This window comes from Arachis hypogaea, chromosome 18 (genome assembly GCF_003086295.3).
Source record: "Arachis hypogaea cultivar Tifrunner chromosome 18, arahy.Tifrunner.gnm2.J5K5, whole genome shotgun sequence".
NCBI lineage: Eukaryota > Viridiplantae > Streptophyta > Magnoliopsida > Fabales > Fabaceae > Arachis > Arachis hypogaea.
In genome coordinates this window covers 40,536,100-40,551,236 of record NC_092053.1, presented here as the reverse complement: position 1 = coordinate 40,551,236, position 15,137 = coordinate 40,536,100, and the positions used below count along the sequence as shown (strand labels likewise).

At 41.0% G+C, this 15,137-nt stretch overlaps 1 non-coding gene across 1 annotated transcript; it reads right to left on the bottom strand.

Annotated features, from left to right (window-relative positions):
* Positions 1-1,204: 1,204 nt before the first annotated feature.
* LOC112774720 (small nucleolar RNA R71) lies at positions 1,205-1,308 on the bottom strand. Its single transcript, XR_003189186.1, has one exon. It is a non-coding gene; the product is annotated as a small nucleolar RNA R71 (small nucleolar RNA).
* Positions 1,309-15,137: the final 13,829 nt, after the last annotated feature.

Genomic DNA, 15,137 nt, shown 5'->3' with positions numbered 1-15,137 from the left:
TTTCTGCCATTTACTTTTATGAGCAAATCCCCATTCCCATTTACAATTCTGCAATTTATTTTCAGTCATTTACTTCCAGTCCTTTAATTTTAGCATTTACTTTTCTGTTATTTACATTCCCGCCATTTTATTTTCTGCAACTCTCAACCCAAATTCTGGATTCGCTCAACTAGAACATTCTTCTAATTAAAGTTGCTTGATCAATCAATCCCTGTGGGATTCGACCTCACTCTATTGTGAGTTTTTACTTGACGACAAATTCGGTACACTTGCCGAAGGGAGATTTGTTGTGAGACAAGATTTCCGTGCATCAAGTTTATGGCGCTGTTGCCGGGGATTGATTGTGCATCAACAATGATTAAATTGGAAGATCACTAGATTGAGCATTTTTATTTTGTGAATTTCATTTTCTGTTTGAGTGATTTACTTTTTGTTTTAGTTAAACTTCTTCCCTTCCCCCTCTACTCTTTTGTTTTTCTTTGTTATTTTCAATTCTGTTTACTAACCCACTAACTGTTTGATATATTGCATCACCCACAACTAACAGTAATTCTGACACAAATACTGTCTGCACCTATTTTCTTTGCTTGTACTTGTTGATTGTATGACAGGGAGAAGAAGCGGGGCTTCAACTTCCTTTGATTCTGAACCTGAGAGAACCTTCCTTAGACTAAGGAGGGAGGCAAAAGAAAAATGTGTAGTTGGTGCTGAAGAAGAGGAGGAACACTTTGAGGAGTACTTTGAACCTAACATGGAAGAAAACATGGAAAATCATCATGAAGAAGAGACTCACAACCATGGCAGAGGAGGTGGAGCAAATCATGCTGGGGAGGATAGAAGAGTTTTGGGCTCTTACATCAATCCAAACCCAGGCAAGTGTGGAAGTAGCATCCAAAAGCCAACAATCCATGCCAACAACTTTGAACTTAAACCACAACTCATCACCCTTGTTCAGAACAACTGTTCGTTTGGAGGAGGTGTTCAAGAGGACCACAATCAACATTTGACCACCTTCCTGAGAATATGTGACACAGTGAAATCTAATGGTGTTCATCCTGACGCCTATAGACTGCTCTTATTTCCTTTCTCACTCAGGGACAAGGCAGCCAAGTGGCTGGAATCTTTCCCAAGGGAGAGTTTGACAACTTGGGAGGATGTGGTGAACAAATTCTTAGCAAGATTTTACCCTCCTCAACGAATCAATAGACTGAGAGCTGAGGTCCAAACTTTCAGGCAACAAGATGGTGAGGCTCTGTATGAAGCATGGGAGAGGTTCAAGGACTTAACAAGGAGGTGTCCACCTGACATGTTCAACGAATGGGTGCAGCTGCACATTTTCTATGAAGGGCTCTCTTATGAGTCAAAGAAGGCCGTAGACCATTCATCTGGAGGATCTTTGAACAAGAAGAAGACCATTGAGGAAGCCATAGATGTTATTGAAACAGTAGCAGAAAACGACTACTTCTATGCTTCCGAAAGAGGGAACACAAGAGGAGTGATGGAGCTAAACAATGTAGATGCTCTGTTGGCCCAAAACAAGCTCATTACCCAGCAGCTAGCTGACCTCACCAAGAAGATGGAGAGGAACCAAGTAGCAGCAATCTCATCTCATCAACAATCCAAGAAGGAGTGAATGAAGAAGCAGAGGGGAGTCAGGAGCAAGCCAACTACATTGGGAATTCACCAAGGAAAAATTATGATTCATACTCCAAGACTTACAACCCTGGATGGAGAAACCACCCAAACTTTGGGTGGGGAAGTGAGCAAGATCAAAACCAAGACCAGAGACGTTACAACCCCAACAACAATGCAGCTCACCAGCAATTCACCCAGAGGACATCTCAACACCCCCACAACAACACTTCTCCACACACTTATCAAAACCAAAACAGCACATCTGCTCCGAATCACTCATCAATGATGACAAGCTCTCTAAGATTGAAGCCTTACTTGAAGGAATATGCCAAGAGATTCAAGAAAATAAGGTGTTCAAAGAGGAGGTGCGAGCCAATATTAAGAACCAGGGAGAGACCATTAGGAAGCTGGAATTCCAGGTGGGATATTTAGCTGAGAAGATTCCCAAACCTACTGATAGCTTCCCAAGTGACACGGAGAAAAACCCCAAAGGAGAAGCAAAGAAAGTAAGGTGGGAAGATTGCAAAATGGTCACTACAAGTGATCAAGAGACTGAAGACAAGCAAGGAAAACTTCTCGAACAACCTGAAGACAACTCAATAAAGGAGGAGGATAGAGATCACAAAGAACCAGAAATGTCACAACAAGAGTTGCTGAAGCTCTATGCACCCTTTCCTCAACTGCTCAATGGTGCTATGGGAAAGAGAATATACTCAAGGTTCCTAGACTTGTTTGCATCTCTGCATGTGAACATACCATTCATCAAGGTAATTCAACAAATGCCTGCATTCATCAAGTATATGAAGGAACTTCTTCCCAGGAAAAGCTCACTCAAGGGAGGGCAGACTATAGTGATGAACAAGGAATGTAGTGCCCTTATTCAACCTGAGTTGCCTACAAAAAGAAGAGACCCAGGAAGTTTTCATATCCCTTGTGCCATAGGGGAAAATATGTTCGACAGAGCACTATGTGATTTGGGGGCCAGCATCAACTTACTACCCTTATCCCTGGTGAAGAGGCTGCAGATCAATGAGATAATGCCCACAGATGTCATTGTCAGACTGGCTGACAAAACTCCAAAGCAAGCAATCGGAGTGGTGGAAAATGTGTTGCTAAAGGTTGGGAAGTACTTTCTCCCAACAGACTTTGTCATTCTGGACATGGAAGAAAGTCACACTCACCCAATCATATTGAGAAGACCATTCCTAGCTACAGCCAGAGCACTTATCGATGTAGAGAAAGGGGAGCTAATATTGAGAATCCATGATGAATGACTTAGCTTTGATGTATTCAAACTCTCACAAAAAACAGATCAAGAGGACAAGGAACTAAGCACAGATGATAATGAGACACTGAAAGAAAAAAGAAGCACTGAAGCACAGCCAGCTCATTCTGAGACCCCCTTAACTGACAAACAAGGAAAACAGCAATTGCCACAGCTCAAGGAAGAGTTGGAGGAACCCAAACCTCTAGAGGCAGGTGAAGACAGCATCACAACTCCTTGGAGAAAAGAGGTCACCAAGGGGAATGCAACCTTAAAAGAAACAAAGAAGAAGGTACCAAGGAGATGGAGGAACAAGAAAATCCCTACGGAAGACTTCTCTCCAGGGAATATAGTTGTCTCAGCTTACTTCCCAGATATTCCCCCTAATCTCCCTACTGTGCCATCTCAATTACCTAAGGTCTTCACTATCAACAGAGTTCTTTCCCTGGAACATGTGGAGATCATTGATCCAACCAATGGATACAAGTCCACAGCAAGAGGGGAGGACTTTAAGCACTACCAACCACCATGATGAAGGAAAAACGTCAAGCTAGTGACGCTAAAGAAGCGCTTCATGGGAGGCAACCCATGTTTTATATGCTTTCAGATGATAATGAATAAGTCAATCTTTATGAACTTCAATCCAAACTTGACAAACAATTGGTGAAAATCTTCTTATGCAGAATATAGTGAGGAACAAGTTTGGTGTTCAAAGCAAACCAAGATGCATGCTAGTCTTGGGAGCTTTGAACACAAAACCTCCATCACAGTGATCCAAACTAAGTTTGGTGTCACCTCATGGTGCCACCAAAATGCATATAAGGACCCACCAATAGTTAGTTAGTTAGTTGGAATTCATAAATAAACAATCAAATCCTTTCTTTCCTTTTATTCTAGCCGTAGAGTTTAAATTTTTTTTTATGATATTAATTTCCTTATTTCAAATCTTTATAGGAAAGGAAAAGAAGCATGAAAAGGGATTGATTGGACAATTAAATGGGGGAGATTTTGCCACTTAATGAAGAGCACTACCCACATGTCTCAAGAGAGAACGCATGGGGAAACGCGGCCATGCAACATTGGAGAAAGAAGACCCTTAAAGACCGAACCAATCACTCTCATTAAGTGATGATCCTTGTCTTTCCTTCATACACAACCCCATCCGTCCATCTAGTAAACATTCATGCAATCCACACCCTTCATTCACTCATGATTTTCTTATATAAGTGAACCTTAGTGCATGCTCACTCCTCACATTCAAATCCCCACTCTCCACACTTCTATTGGCACACTAAACCCTTCATCACACATTACTTTAACCAACCCACTCTTCATCCATCCGAAGCCTCAAACCCCCTCAAACAACAACTCAAGTCATGGCATCATCAAGCTCAAAGAGGCAAAAGAGGAAGGAACCTATGGAGAGTGCTCCTTTTGATGACAAGAGATTCAAGACTGCCTTTCATGAGCATGAATTTGAGCGGATAAGGGCCAGAAAGATATTGCCAGAGTTAATCTTCCAAATCAATGCCAATGAATCACCACAGATTTGGAGAAAAATCGAACAGAGGGGGTGGCAATTGCTCACCAGTCCAGAGGGGAAGATCAATGGAAACCTCATCAAATAATTCTATGCAAATGCAGTTAGAGAGGATAAGACCAAAGCCCTAACATTCAAAAGCTATGTGAGAGGAAGGGAGGTGGACTTCAGCCCAAGTGCCATAACAAGAGCTCTTCACTTGAAATCACCTCATTTTGATGAGGAGAGTTATCAGGCAAGGATAAGTAGAAGCCCCGATAAGGATGAGCTCTCAGAGATAGCATCAGATATATGTGTTATAGCCGCTGACTGGGAGAGGTACTCAGATGGGAGACCAAGATTCATAAAAAGAGGAGACCTTCACCCTGAAGCCAAATGGTGGTTTGAGCTTGTAAGGAGGTCCATCCTACCAGCTGCTAATAATTCAGAGGTTAACATCAATCGAGCCACTATGGTACAATGCTTAGTACAAGGTGGGGAAATCAAAGTGCATGAGCTCATTGCTGAAGGGATTCAAGACTCAGCTGAGAAAGCTGACTCAGGTGCCAGACTTTGGTACCCCAGCACCATTCTCCGCTTGTGCAACAAGGCCAAGGTAATATTTGAGGACAGCAGTCCAGACTGGGTGAACCCAGGGAAGCCAGTCACACTTGAGCGAATGGTCTATACCACACCGGCTCAGCAACTAAGAAGGCCACATATAGGAAGGCAAAGGGCCCAGGGAGAAGCTCATCAAGAGGAATATCATCAGGAAGAATATCAACAAGAAGAGCATCATGACCCAGCCAACTTGAATATGACTCACCTTCTAAGAGCCATTGAAGATTTGGGACAGAGACATATGGAAGGACAAGAGAAAATACTGAACCGGCTGAGCCAACAGAAAGCATGGCAAAAACAACAAATGGAGCAGCAGCAGGAACAATACTCCCAGCTCACTCAAGCCATCAACCAAGTGAATGAGAGGCAAGAGATTCAAGAGGAGCACTTGCAAGAACTCAACCAGCGGCAGATAGCCCAAATGAAAACTTTCAATGAGTTCAGTGTACTCAATGAAGGAAGGCAACTACATAGGGAGGAGTTCTATGTAAACACTCAAGCCGAGTTGAACTACATGACCAGTAATATGCATCAGCTACACTATGCCATCCCTACATATGATGAGGTCCAAAAAGAATTTGTAGAACAAGAAGAGAGGAAAGTGAAACAGCAAAAGGAGACACTCAAGAAGAAGATGGAAGATAGTGGTTTCTGGAGGAAGCTGCTTGGAAAAGGCAAGGGAAGTGGAAGTACAAGCACTCAAGAGAGACACAATGAGGACAAACAAGGATGGGAGCATGGACATCCACATGAATGAAAGGTGGTGGAGTTTTTTTTAGTCCATCGTTTTCTATGCTTTAAATAAGGAAGATCTTGTATGAAATAGAACCTGCTTCCATGTTATGTTTAAACTTTTTAAAATTCTGTCTTTTAAGTTTTCCTTCTGAATAGGTCCATGATTTCTGGTTTAAATGTCACTGCATCATTCCCTTATTTACTTGTAAGCTTGTCCATTTTAAATCAAATTGAAGAAGAGAATGATTATGTTTTTAAAAGACCAGAGTAGAGTTCATAATGTGGAAGTGCATTCATGAATCTTTGGGGTAGTCATAAGTTAGCTACGTTGGTTCAACCACAAGGCTGGGATGACAATGATCTGGCCTGAATACTTTGCTTTGGATACACTCATGAGACTAATTTAATAACAAGATCCTAATAAGAGAAAAGGGAAAGAACAATGGAAGTGAAAAACAAAAGAAAAAGAGTAAGCAATAAGGCTAGGCATCAATGGTTTTAATCTTGAGGCAAGTGTCTGTGGTGCCCCTGTGTGAGGGATCTACTTGGATGAATAAGCTCTTAGGGGTGCCTTATCACTTGGTAACTTGGGTTAACTAACTCGGGATTATCAGCTGAAAGTCCACTATCAAGAGTAACCTTCACTACAGAACATTTAGTAACCCAAAGAGGTGCTGGACACCAAGGTCTCAAGAAGAGAAAATAAATAAACTAAATGCCTGTAGTGTGTATGTATGGGGGATAGGCTTGAGGGAGTAAGTCCTTAGGGGTGTCTCAACACCTAGCACCTTGAACCAACTGGTTCGGGAGTGTTGGCTGAAAGCTTATCTTAAAGAGTTGCCCCCTTACAAAGCACTTAGCCTAAATAACACAAACAACCCTTGAAATGACAATAAAAGGATCAATGAATAAAGGTCTCATGGGATATAAACAAAGTGGGTATTTTAGGACATGATAAAGGTCTGAAAGCCAGTAACGGAATGAACCTAAGTTGCTATGCATGAAACCACCATAAAATCAGTAACATAACTTCCACAAGAATGACTCATTCCGCTGGATATTCCATTCATCATTCTCTTGTTCCAGTACTTACTTAGGGACAAGCAAGCTTTAAGTTTGGTGTTGTGATGCCAGGGCATCTTGGCCAGTTTCACTGACCTTTTCTTTACTGTTTTTAGGTTAGTTTCATGCATTTCTTTAGGAAATAAGCTAGTTTTGGGTAGATATTCACTTATGCCTTGATTCAAGCATACATTGTGCATTTTACATAATTTCATGAGGATTTTGCATAAGTTTAGTGACAAATATTATGTTGCATTACTCATGACTTGGACTAGAGCTTTGATGCACTTTATTGCTTGATTTCAGGACCAAAAATAAGCAAGAAAAGGGGAGGTAACTTGCAAGGATAATGAGAAAAGTGATTGCCAATAACACTCTCAAAAAGCCATCAATTCCCACGTTAGAGAGTCACGTTAACTAAGTTAACGTGAACTCTAACGTGGAGAAGAGAAGTTGAGCCAACGTTAGTGACACTTAACATTGTCACTAACGTTGGCAATTACTCATAAGTGGCAACGTTAGAAGCCACGTTAACCTAGTTAACGTGGCCTCTAACGTTAAGGGGGGGAAGAGAAGCCAACGTTAGTGACACTCAACATTGTCAGTAACGTTGGCCTATGGTGCAAAGTTCCATGTTAACTCCCACGTTAACTTGGTTAACGTGGGAACTAATGTAAGAGATGAAGAGTTGTCGACAACGTTAGTGACACTCAACATTGTCAGTAACATTGAAGCAACCACACAACCCCCAAGAGTCACGTTAACTTCCACGTTAACTTGGTTAACGTGGAAGCTAACGATGAGGAATGAAGGATGAGCCAACGTTAGTGACACTCAACAATGTCACTAACGTTGGGATGGCTAAAGATGGCCACGTTAGAAGCCACGTTAACCTAGTTAACGTGGACTCTAACGTGAGACCTAGGGGCACATTGGAACGTTAGTGACAATGTTGAATGTCAATAACGTCCTCGAAGGATGGCAAGAGCCACGTTAGAAGCCACGTTAACCTAGTTAACGTGGGCTTTAACGTGAAGCAAGAAGGGGCACACTGGAACGTTAGTGACAATGTTGAGTGTCACTAACGTTCTCGAAGGTTAACAGGGCAACGTTAAAAGCCACGTTAACCTAGTTAACGTGGGTTTTAACGTGAGGCAAAGGGGTGCATTGGAACGGTAGTGACAATGTTAAGTGTCACTAACGTTCTCGAACTTATATTCTCACTAAATATTAACACCCCTAACGTCTTGAACCAAAGTCTCCGCCCACTTCGCACTTTCTCTCTGCAAGTAAAGCCAAGCCCAAATAAAGAAAGGAACTGCTTCAAACTCAAGATCCAAAGGCCCAAGACTTGAAGAATCACACTAGAAGCTGAGAAGAGTAGTATATATAGGAGTAGCTTTGAATTGAGAAAGGAGTTCTGGGGGCTGGGAAAAAGAGAACTACTCTCTGTATTTTACTTTCTTTGCACTTTCTAGTTTTATGATGTATTCTCCATCTTTGTTTTCATTTTCAAGAGCTATGAACAACTAAACCCCTTTCATTGGGTTAGGGAGCTCTGTTGTAATTAGATGGATCAATACTAATTTTCATTATTCTTCTTCTATCTTTCCTCTTGATTTTACTTGAAAGCTTTCGATCTTCATCCAATTGAGTAGTTATCTTGGAAGAGAAGCTATTCAAACTTGGATCTCTTTTGAACCTTGAAAGAGGAATGAAGAGATCAAGCTAGAAATGCTTTCTCATACTGGACCAAATTGGGTTTGGATGGGTATGTGACTATAACCCTCTCAATACTTGATTTGGGAAATGCATGTGGTATAATCAGTAACCATACTTCATCTCTTCTCATGAGCAATTGACCAAGGAATTGGCTATTGATCAAGATTTGAGAGATTGAATTGCAAGAAATTGTAATTTAATCACTTAAGATTGCAAAGAGATCAATGAGTGCATTGATTGAGGAAGAGATGAAAATAAACTTGATTCGGAGAATTGCAACATCTCCTAAGCCCAACGAACTCCCCATCTCTGATCTTACCCATTCTCTTTAATTTTTGCCATTTACTTTTATGAGCAAATCCCCCATTCCCATTTACAATTCTGTAATTTATTTTCAGTCATTTACTTCCAGTCCTTTAATTCTAGCATTTACTTTTCTGTTATTTACATTCCCGCCATTTTATTTTCTGCAACTCTCAACCCAAATTCTGGATTCGCTCAACTAGAACATTCTTCTAATTAAAGTTGCTTGATCAATCAATCCCTGTGGGATTCGACCTCACTCTATTGTGAGTTTTTACTTGACGACAAATTCGGTACACTTGCCGAAGGGAGATTTGTTGTGTGACAAGTTTTCCGTGCATCAACTTAATAGTAATTTTTCCTTTGTTTTCTTATTTTCCTTCTTTTAATTTTCAAAAATTTTGGTTAAATTTTTTTTATGTTTCAAAAATTTTTCCTTTTTTTATTATTTTAGTTTATTCTATTTTATTTCTTTACTGAGGTTATCTTACTGGGAATTTTCTTCACTCTGACGTAGAGATTCCCACTTTTTCTTGTTTTCTGTTTGTTTATGAGTAGGAACAGAGACATGGAACCTCTTCTTGAATTTGATCCTAAGATTGAAAGGACCATTAGAAGGCATCAACAGCAAGTTAGAGCTTATAGAGCTGTTGAGAGTCTCAAAGAGAATTCTAAGGAGGATGCTGAAGAATTCATCATGGAGCTAAACAACAACAACAATGTTGCCATTACTAACTGTCAATGCTCCTAATGCTCCCAATGTGCCTGAGAAACCTAGAAGAACTCTTAGTTCTTACACTTCTCCTAGTCCCATCTTCTATGGTAGTAGCATTGTTGTACCTCCGGTGGCTACTAACAACTTTGAGTTGAAGCCTAAACTCATTACTTTGGTGCAACAAAACTATCAGTTTCATGGACTCCCGCAAGAAGACCCAAACTTATTCATCTCAAATTTTCTGTAAATCTGTGATATAGTGAATACCAATGAAGTTCATCCTGATGTTTATCGGTTGTTGCTCTTTTCGTTTAATGTACGGGATAGAGCTAAGTAGTGGCTTGACATACAACCCAAGGAGAGCTTGGATACATGGGACAATTTGGTCAACAAGTTCCTGACCAAATTCTTTTCACCTCAGAAGCTGACCAAACTAAGGACTGATGTTCAGACTTTTAGGCAGAAAGAGGGTGAATCTCTCTTTGAAGCCTGGGATAGGTACAAGCTGATGCTCAGAAAGTGTCTTTCTGACATGTTTTCAGACTGGATACAGTTACAGATCTTTTATGATGAAGTTACTGAGGCTGCCAAAATGTCTTTGGATAATTCCACAGGAGAATCTCTTCACATGGAAAAGACCCCTAAGGAGGTTCTAGATTTGATTGAGATTGTTGCTAACAACCAATATCTGTATTCTTCTGAGAGGACCTCCGTGAGGAAAATAGTCATGGAATTGGATGTTTTAAACATACTTCTTGCTCAGAATAAAGCCATGTCTCAACAGATAAGTGCTATTACTCAACACTTGAGTAGATTGCAAGTCTCAGCCATCAATACACAAGATGCTTCTTATGATATGAGTGGTGGATTTCCTCAAGGTGAGAACTATGATTATGGTCACTTTTTCCCTGAATAGGTCAATTACACGGGAAATCTTTTAGACCCTCCAATAATGTCCCTTTCTCCAAGACTTATAATTCGGGGTGGAGGAATCACCCAAATTTTGGGTGAGAAAATCAACAACAAATGCAACAGAATTTCAATAACACTTCTTGTTCCGATGGTTACCTGAAACTGTAGGTCGATCTCGGATGAGATCTTCTGTACTGGTCAGAGCTGACACGTCCGACTGGTGGGCGGCGGCTGGAGCGGTTGTGTCCGACTTGTTGGGCTGACTATGCTGCTGATCCTTTGTCACCGGAGGGTGGTGGTACCTGCAAGGGACTCCGATGCTTAAGTTAGCAAGGGTATTAAGCAGGTATTTTGTAGAATCAGAGTATGAGTTATACCTGGGTGCTCCAGTGTATTTATAGTAGTGTGGAGTGACCTTTCTGGAGATAAGATAGTTATCTTATCTTATCTTATCTTTGAGTGAGGTCATTCTTATCTTCAAGGGAACCGCCCTTATCTCTATAGGCTTGGACTGCCTTTGGATTTGGGTCGTGTTCCTCTGTTGGGCCCTTTTTGGGCTTTCTTAGTGATTTGGCTGACCTCTTTTGAGAAGAGGTTGGATAGTCCTGACCTAAAGAGGTCGGTCGACTTGTCGCTAAACAACCCGGGTCGGACAGCTCGACTCAGGGTATGAACAGTGCCCCTGTTCGAGTGCGGCCTTCCTTTTGAGGTCGAGTCCTTTAGTTTTAGGATTCCAATCCTTCACTGGTAAAGCCGAGCTCGAGCACTTTGGTTGATTTTGCTGAAGCTTTTGAATGTGAAGCGTTTCTCCTTCGCTTCTTTTTAAAAGCGCGCGCTTTGCATTTGCATTCTTGTCTTGAAAATGTGCGAGGGTTTAATATCCTCATTAATTAGTTTTTAATGCCCCGTTTCTCTTGCCTCTTTTATTTTGAACTTTACACACAAAAATGGTTTTCTCTTCTCTGTAACTTCCCCCCTTTTCTCTGCGACGCTGTTTGGCGATTGTTGGTGCTTTGCTCGAAAGGCGATTTTGTTGCTCCGTCTTTCAACTTCTGCAGAGCTTTCTCCTTTTTCTTCAGGTTGGCTCTCGTTTCTTTACTTCTTTCATCGTTCCTTTTATTTCTTGGTAAAGTTTAAATTTTTCTTCAGTTCATGTTGGAAAGTGTTCATACCTTGGGTCGAGCTATCTGACCTGGGATGTTTAGCGACAAGGTGACCGACCTCTTCAAGTCAGACTATCCGACCTCTTCTCAAAGAGCTCGGCCAAATCGCCAGAAAAGCCCAATAAAGGGCCCAGATAGAGGAACACGACCAAATCCAAAGGCGGCCCAAGCCTACAGAGATAAGGGTGGTTCCCTTGAAGATAAGATGACCTCACTCATAAGATAAGATAAGATAAGATAACTAACTTATCTTATCTAAAAAGGTCACTCTACACTACTATAAATACACTGGAGTACCCAGGTATAACTCATACTCTGATTCTACTAAAAACCTGCTTAATACCCTTGCTAACTTAAGCATCGGAGTCCTTTGCAAGTACCCCCCACCCTCCGGTGACGAAGGATCGGCAGTGCATCCCAGCTCAACAAGTCGGATACGATAGCTCCGGCCTCCACTCAAAGCCAGACACGTCATCTCCGATCAACACAGAAGATCTCATCCAAGATTGACCTACAGTTTTAGGTAACCCTCGGAACATTGGCACCGTTGCCGGGAAATTTGGAAGTCATCCCATCACCATGGCAGACGACCATGATTCAGATCTAGAAGATAGAACGCTGCACAAAAACGCGGATACTACACCAAAAGATACCCCGGAATCTAATGGGGACAAAAACTTACCGAACCCGGGAGCTCTAGAGACGCTTCGAGATCATTTAAAACAACTTGAAAAAGAAGCCCAACATTAGCGAGAAGCTGGGAAAGATCTACAAAGGGAGATAAGGCAGCGCCGGGAATTAGAAAATAAACTTCTAAAACTCGAAGCTGATCTTAAAGCCAAAGCTACTCGATCCACCCATAAGGATAGCTCTCGCAAGGATCAAGATCCATTCACTAGGGAGATCATGAAGACCAAAATCCCTAAGGACTTTAAACTCCCGGATATGCCTTTATACGACGGCACGGCAGATCCCAGCCATCACCTCAGTAATTTCAGAAGTTGAATGTACCTGACAGATGCCTCGGATGCAGTTCGCTGCAAAGCCTTCCTGACTACCCTAACCAAAATGGCGATTAGGTGGTTCGACAACCTACCCCCTAGGTCCATCTCAAGCTTTGACGACTTGGCTAAAAAGTTTCTAGCCAGATTCTCTATCCAGAAAGACAAAACCAAACACGCCCCAAGTTTATTAGGAATCAAACAAGGAGATCGGGAAAGTTTATGCAGCTACATGGAAAGATTCAACAAAGCATGCCTGGATATACATAACTGATGAGCGGATAATTTATACGCTTTTTGGCATTGTTTTTAGTATGTTTTAGTTAGTTTTTATTATATTTTTATTAGTTTTTAAAATAAAAATTACATTTCTGGACTTTACTATGAGTTTGTGTGTTTTTCAGTGATTTCAGGTATTTTCTGGCTGAAATTGAGGGACTTGAGCAAAAATCTGATTCAGAGGCTGAAAAAGGATTGCAGATGATGTCGGATTCTGACCTCCCTGAACTTGAAGTGGATTTTCTGGAGCTATCGAAGCCCAATCGGTGCGCTCTCAATTGCGTTGGAAATTAGACATCCTGGGCTTTCCAGCAATATATAATAGTCCATACTTTGCCCAAGATATGATGACCCAAACCGGCGTTCCAAGTCAGCATAGAAATTCTGGCGTCAAAAAGCCAAAACTGGCATAAAAGCTGGAGTTAAACACCCAAACTGGCACAAAAGCTGGCGTTTAACTCCAAGAAAAGTCTCTACACGTGAAAGCTTCAACGCTCAGCCCAAGCACACACCAAGTGGGCCCGGAAGTGGATTCTGCATCATTTACTTATTTCTATAAACCCTAGGTTACTAGTTTTCTACAAATAGGACCTTTTGCTATTGTATTTGATAGACTTTTACACACTTGATCATATTTTTGATCTTGGTTCTTCTGGTTCCCTCTCTGGGGCCGAAGCCAATGATCACCATTATCACTTTTGTATTTTCAACGGTGGAGTTTCTACACACTATAGATTAAGGTGTGGAGCTCTGCTGTTCCTCATGAATTAATGTAAAGTACTATTGTTTTTCTATTCAACTCAAGCCTATTTCTATTCTAAGATATCCATTCGTTCTTCAACATGATGAATGTGATGATCTGTGACACTCATCACCATTCTCACCTATGAACGTGTGCCTGACAACCACTTCCGTTCTACAAGCAAACAAGCTTGAATGAGTATCTCTTGGGTTTCTAATCTAAGATTAAAACCTTCGTGGTATAGGCTAGAATTATTGGCGGCCATTCCTGAGATCCAGAAAGTCTAAACCTTGTCTGTGGTATTCCGAGTAGGATCTGGGAAGGGATGACTGTGACGAGCTTAAAACTCGCGAGTGTTGGGCGTAGTGACAGACGCAAAAGGATCAATGGATCCTATTCCAACATGATCGAGAACCAACAGCTGATTAGCCATGCGGTGACAGGGCATTTGGACCATTTTTACTGAGAGAACGGGAAGTAGCCGTTGACAACGGTGATGCCCAACATAAAGCTTGCCGTGAAAAGGAGTATGAATGATTGGAAGAAGGCAATAGGAAAGCAGAGGTTCAGAAGGAACAAAGCATCTTCATACGCTTATCTGAAATTCTCACCAATGAATTACATAAGTATATCTATCTTTATTTTATATTTTATTCATATTTTAATTATCAATTGTCCATAACCATTTGAATCCGCCTGACTGAGATTTACAAGATGACCATAGCTTGTTTCAAGCCGAGAGTCTCCGTGGGATCGACCCTTACTCACGTAAGGTTTATTACTTGGACGACCCAGTGCACTTGCTGGTTAGTTGTGCGGAGTTTTGACAAAGAGTTGAGATTACAATTGTGCGTACCAAGTTGTTGGCGCCATTGATGATCACAATTTCGTGCACCAAGTTTTTGGCGCTGTTACCGGGGATTGTTCGAGTTTGGACAACAGACGGTTCATCTTGTTGCTTAGATTAGGTAATTTTATTTTATGTTTAAGCTTTTTACTTTTTATTTTCGAAAAAATTTTCAAAAATACAAAAAAAATTTTCTATTCTGTTCTTCAGAGTTTCTAAGAATGAATTCTAGATTTTCACGATGATTTGTTGAAGTCTGGCTGGCTGTTAAGCCATGTCTAATCTTTTGGACTAAGGTTTCAACTTATCATCACAAGAGCTTGTTGATTTCTATCAATTTTGGTGTTGAAAGTAATGATCTGCTAAAGCTTGGCTGGTCATTGGCCATGTCTAGTGTTTTGGACCGAAGCTTTCATTGAAGGCTTGGCTAGCTAGTAAGTCATGTCTAATTCCTGGACCGGAGTTTTAGACTAACATTGCATGATTCCTGAAATTCGTATTAAAAATTTTGAATCTCTTTATTTTCTTTTCCAAATAATTTTCGAAAAATCACAAAATAATTTATAAAATCTTAAAATAAAAATATTTTATGTTTCTTGTTTGAGTCTAGTGTCTAA